The following is a 6386-nucleotide window of genomic DNA, read 5'->3' as shown; positions in this document are numbered from 1 at the left end:
TATCAGCATAACTCCTCTGCCTATCCTGAGCCTCCTTCATGTTCAGCTTGAGAACCCGAATCTTCTCTGAGGTCTCCTGAACAAAACTAGCACCAAACATGTTCCCTCCCCCACCTGAGTCCAGCATAACGGTGTACGACATGGTCTCCCATACAAAGCCTCATAAGGAGCCATTTGTAATACTCGCCTGATAACTGTTGTGGTAAGCAAACTCTACCAGGTTCAGGTGATCTGCCCAATGGCCACCCCAATCTAACACACACATCCTCAGCAAATCCTCCAGCGTCTAGATTGTCCTCTCAGACTGCCCATATGTCTAGGGATGATAAGCTGTACTCATATGCATCTTAGTGCCCATCTCTACCTGAAATGCCTTCCAGAACATCGAAGTAAACTTAGAATCTCTGCAGACACAATGCTCGCTGGCACCCCATGCAATCTGACTATCTCTCTCACATACTTCTTAGCCAAGACCGCTGCTCCATCAGTCTTCTTAATGGCCAGAAATTGTGCTAACTTAGTCAACCGGTCCACAATGACCCAAATAGCATCAAAGGTCCGTGAAACTGGCAATCCTACCACAAAATCCATGGTGATCATATCCTAGTTCCACTCAGGAATGGGTAGACTCTTTAGTAACCCGCCCGGAACCTGATGCTCAGCTTTCACTAGTTGACAAACGTCTCACCTTCGCGACCCAACTAGCTACAACCTTCTTCATCCCAACCCAATGATAGTATCTCTTGAGATCATGGTACATCTTAGTCGCTCCTGGATAAATAGAAAACATGCTCGCATGAGCCACTCTCAAGATCTCCTATCTTAAATCCTCATCCTTGGGCACACAAATCTGACCGTGCCCAAGAACAAACCATTAGCCGAGACCTGATACTCTGAATCAACAACCTTAGAGGCATTCCCCACCCCCAAATCCTTCTCCTGAGCCAACCGCACCCTACTCAGAAGATCTGCTTTATCAACTGCTTCCAAACCCAACGGTTCCTGTTAAACAGCACACAAGCTCAAAGCACTGATCTCTCCTACCAGAGACTCCATCTCCTACTCAGGCAAAGCCAACACTGGCGTAGTAGTCAACATCTCCTTCAGGCTTGCAAACCCCTCCACTCACTCCTGTGACCAAACAAAAGGAACATCCTTCCCTATAAACTTAGTCATCGGACGTGTCTTGCTTACAAAACCCTGCACAACTCTCCTGTAGTAACCTGCCAACCCAAGAAACTCCTGATCTCTATGGCATTATGCGGTCTATGCCAATCTCTGATAGCCTGAATCTTCTCCGGATCTACAGAAATTCCCTCTGCAGAAACAATGTGACCCAGAAACCCATCTCATGCTGCCAAAAACTGCACTTGCTCAACTTAGCAAACAATTTCTGCTCCCGCAGCTTCTCCAGAACTGCTCTCAAATGCACTGCATGCTCTTCAAGACTCTTAGAAAATACCAGGATAGCGTCGATGAAAATGATGACAGACACGTCCAGAAACTCCTGAAACACGCTGTTCATCAACCTCATAAACGCTGCTGGCGCGTTAGTCAACCCGAACGACATCGCCACAAACTCATAAACCCATACCTCATCTTTCTTCTAGATGAACACCGACGCTCCCCACAGTGAAGTGTTAAGACAAAAGAGTCCCCTGCTCAACCAATCCTCTAGCTGCGTCTCAAACTCTACTACACAAATAATCAAGTATGCCCACAACAACTCACCACACTCGAATATCAACATCTCTTGTCCATCAAAGAACCTCTAGTAACTTGTTTCTTAGGAAAACTTCCACAAGATAGCTTATTACAAAGTTAGCTTTTCGCTTAGCAATTCTCCACAGCAAATCATCAAAACGAACGTAATAAAACAAACAAGTACCATACGTTCGCACATTCTCATTCACTGTNATAACTCCTCTGCCTATCCTGAGCCTCCTTCATGTTCAGCTTGAGAACCCGAATCTTCTCTGAGGTCTCCTGAACAAAACTAGCACCAAACATGTTCCCTCCCCCACCTGAGTCCAGCATAACGGTGTACGACATGGTCTCCCATACAAAGCCTCATAAGGAGCCATTTGTAATACTCGCCTGATAACTGTTGTGNACATGCCTTTCCCGGCTCAGACCTGCTGTAACTCCCCTTCCCGGGACTCTAGCACCAACGGCCTCACAATCCTGGCGAAACAGCCACACATTCATAACCGCTCCNATGGCCACCCCAATCTAACACACACATCCTCAGCAAATCCTCCAGCGTCTAGATTGTCCTCTCAGACTGCCCATATGTCTAGGGATGATAAGCTGTACTCATATGCATCTTAGTGCCCATCTCTACCTGAAATGCCTTCCAGAACATCGAAGTAAACTTAGAATCTCTGCAGACACAATGCTCGCTGGCACCCCATGCAATCTGACTATCTCTCTCACATACTTCTTAGCCAAGACCGCTGCTCCATCAGTCTTCTTAATGGCCAGAAATTGTGCTAACTTAGTCAACCGGTCCACAATGACCCAAATAGCATCAAAGGTCCGTGAAACTGGCAATCCTACCACAAAATCCATGGTGATCATATCCTAGTTCCACTCAGGAATGGGTAGACTCTTTAGTAACCCGCCCGGAACCTGATGCTCAGCTTTCACTAGTTGACAAACGTCTCACCTTCGCGACCCAACTAGCTACAACCTTCTTCATCCCAACCCAATGATAGTATCTCTTGAGATCATGGTACATCTTAGTCGCTCCTGGATAAATAGAAAACATGCTCGCATGAGCCACTCTCAAGATCTCCTATCTTAAATCCTCATCCTTGGGCACACAAATCTGACCGTGCCCAAGAACAAACCATTAGCCGAGACCTGATACTCTGAATCAACAACCTTAGAGGCATTCCCCACCCCCAAATCCTTCTCCTGAGCCAACCGCACCCTACTCAGAAGATCTGCTTTATCAACTGCTTCCAAACCCAACGGTTCCTGTTAAACAGCACACAAGCTCAAAGCACTGATCTCTCCTACCAGAGACTCCATCTCCTACTCAGGCAAAGCCAACACTGGCGTAGTAGTCAACATCTCCTTCAGGCTTGCAAACCCCTCCACTCACTCCTGTGACCAAACAAAAGGAACATCCTTCCCTATAAACTTAGTCATCGGACGTGTCTTGCTTACAAAACCCTGCACAACTCTCCTGTAGTAACCTGCCAACCCAAGAAACTCCTGATCTCTATGGCATTATGCGGTCTATGCCAATCTCTGATAGCCTGAATCTTCTCCGGATCTACAGAAATTCCCTCTGCAGAAACAATGTGACCCAGAAACCCATCTCATGCTGCCAAAAACTGCACTTGCTCAACTTAGCAAACAATTTCTGCTCCCGCAGCTTCTCCAGAACTGCTCTCAAATGCACTGCATGCTCTTCAAGACTCTTAGAAAATACCAGGATAGCGTCGATGAAAATGATGACAGACACGTCCAGAAACTCCTGAAACACGCTGTTCATCAACCTCATAAACGCTGCTGGCGCGTTAGTCAACCCGAACGACATCGCCACAAACTCATAAACCCATACCTCATCTTTCTTCTAGATGAACACCGACGCTCCCCACAGTGAAGTGTTAAGACAAAAGAGTCCCCTGCTCAACCAATCCTCTAGCTGCGTCTCAAACTCTACTACACAAATAATCAAGTATGCCCACAACAACTCACCACACTCGAATATCAACATCTCTTGTCCATCAAAGAACCTCTAGTAACTTGTTTCTTAGGAAAACTTCCACAAGATAGCTTATTACAAAGTTAGCTTTTCGCTTAGCAATTCTCCACAGCAAATCATCAAAACGAACGTAATAAAACAAACAAGTACCATACGTTCGCACATTCTCATTCACTGTGTCAAATGATTTGCAAGCCGCCAACTCAAACCTCTTGCCTTGTCTCCCTCAGCAAGCTTACCAAAACCTTGAATCTTGCAACCCTGTTCATCTCCAATGAACGTAATCCAACATCGTCGCAACGATTAGATTATCCTGCCATGAAGGCTTCTCGTGAACTTATGTATCTGGCAAACATGCCTTTCCCGGCTCAGACCTGCTGTAACTCCCCTTCCCGGGACTCTAGCACCAACGGCCTCACAATCCTGGCGAAACAGCCACACATTCATAACCGCTCCGGTTCATAAAACCCTGACCCATTGGTCAACACATCTAAAACCTGAGATTAATTTACCTTCAATCTCTCGATNTGAAATGCCTTCCAGAACATCGAAGTAAACTTAGAATCTCTGCAGACACAATGCTCGCTGGCACCCCATGCAATCTGACTATCTCTCTCACATACTTCTTAGCCAAGACCGCTGCTCCATCAGTCTTCTTAATGGCCAGAAATTGTGCTAACTTAGTCAACCGGTCCACAATGACCCAAATAGCATCAAAGGTCCGTGAAACTGGCAATCCTACCACAAAATCCATGGTGATCATATCCTAGTTCCACTCAGGAATGGGTAGACTCTTTAGTAACCCGCCCGGAACCTGATGCTCAGCTTTCACTAGTTGACAAACGTCTCACCTTCGCGACCCAACTAGCTACAACCTTCTTCATCCCAACCCAATGATAGTATCTCTTGAGATCATGGTACATCTTAGTCGCTCCTGGATAAATAGAAAACATGCTCGCATGAGCCACTCTCAAGATCTCCTATCTTAAATCCTCATCCTTGGGCACACAAATCTGACCGTGCCCAAGAACAAACCATTAGCCGAGACCTGATACTCTGAATCAACAACCTTAGAGGCATTCCCCACCCCCAAATCCTTCTCCTGAGCCAACCGCACCCTACTCAGAAGATCTGCTTTATCAACTGCTTCCAAACCCAACGGTTCCTGTTAAACAGCACACAAGCTCAAAGCACTGATCTCTCCTACCAGAGACTCCATCTCCTACTCAGGCAAAGCCAACACTGGCGTAGTAGTCAACATCTCCTTCAGGCTTGCAAACCCCTCCACTCACTCCTGTGACCAAACAAAAGGAACATCCTTCCCTATAAACTTAGTCATCGGACGTGTCTTGCTTACAAAACCCTGCACAACTCTCCTGTAGTAACCTGCCAACCCAAGAAACTCCTGATCTCTATGGCATTATGCGGTCTATGCCAATCTCTGATAGCCTGAATCTTCTCCGGATCTACAGAAATTCCCTCTGCAGAAACAATGTGACCCAGAAACCCATCTCATGCTGCCAAAAACTGCACTTGCTCAACTTAGCAAACAATTTCTGCTCCCGCAGCTTCTCCAGAACTGCTCTCAAATGCACTGCATGCTCTTCAAGACTCTTAGAAAATACCAGGATAGCGTCGATGAAAATGATGACAGACACGTCCAGAAACTCCTGAAACACGCTGTTCATCAACCTCATAAACGCTGCTGGCGCGTTAGTCAACCCGAACGACATCGCCACAAACTCATAAACCCATACCTCATCTTTCTTCTAGATGAACACCGACGCTCCCCACAGTGAAGTGTTAAGACAAAAGAGTCCCCTGCTCAACCAATCCTCTAGCTGCGTCTCAAACTCTACTACACAAATAATCAAGTATGCCCACAACAACTTACCACACTCGAATATCAACATCTCTTGTCCATCAAAGAACCTCTAGTAACTTGTTTCTTAGGAAAACTTCCACAAGATAGCTTATTACAAAGTTAGCTTTTCGCTTAGCAATTCTCCACAGCAAATCATCAAAACGAACGTAATAAAACAAACAAGTACCATACGTTCGCACATTCTCATTCACTGTGTCAAATGATTTGCAAGCCGCCAACTCAAACCTCTTGCCTTGTCTCCCTCAGCAAGCTTACCAAAACCTTGAATCTTGCAACCCTGTTCATCTCCAATGAACGTAATCCAACATCGTCGCAACGATTAGATTATCCTGCCATGAAGGCTTCTCGTGAACTTATGTATCTGGCAAACATGCCTTTCCCGGCTCAGACCTGCTGTAACTCCCCTTCCCGGGACTCTAGCACCAACGGCCTCACAATCCTGGCGAAACAGCCACACATTCATAACCGCTCCGGTTCATAAAACCCTGACCCATTGGTCAACACATCTAAAACCTGAGATTAATTTACCTTCAATCTCTCGATGTCTACATTCAATCGGGTTGTTTATACTCACGTCCTAGGTATTGCTTGCTCCCAAATCCACCACCCTTAGGTCGCAACCTTCGAGCCATACCGATCTCACTCTCAGACCAGCGTCTTCGAGTTATACCGTCTCACTCTTGGAACACAATCCTCAAGATCTCGGTATCAGGGGAACTACTCATCTCCTCAGGGGATCATAATCCCCTCTGCCACTCTCGGAGCCCCCAGCCCCTCGAGCTA

The sequence above is a fragment of the Camelina sativa genome, chromosome 17 (assembly GCF_000633955.1).
Source record: "Camelina sativa cultivar DH55 chromosome 17, Cs, whole genome shotgun sequence".
In the NCBI taxonomy this organism is placed as follows: domain Eukaryota; kingdom Viridiplantae; phylum Streptophyta; class Magnoliopsida; order Brassicales; family Brassicaceae; genus Camelina; species Camelina sativa.
Note: the sequence above shows the minus strand (reverse complement) of the source record.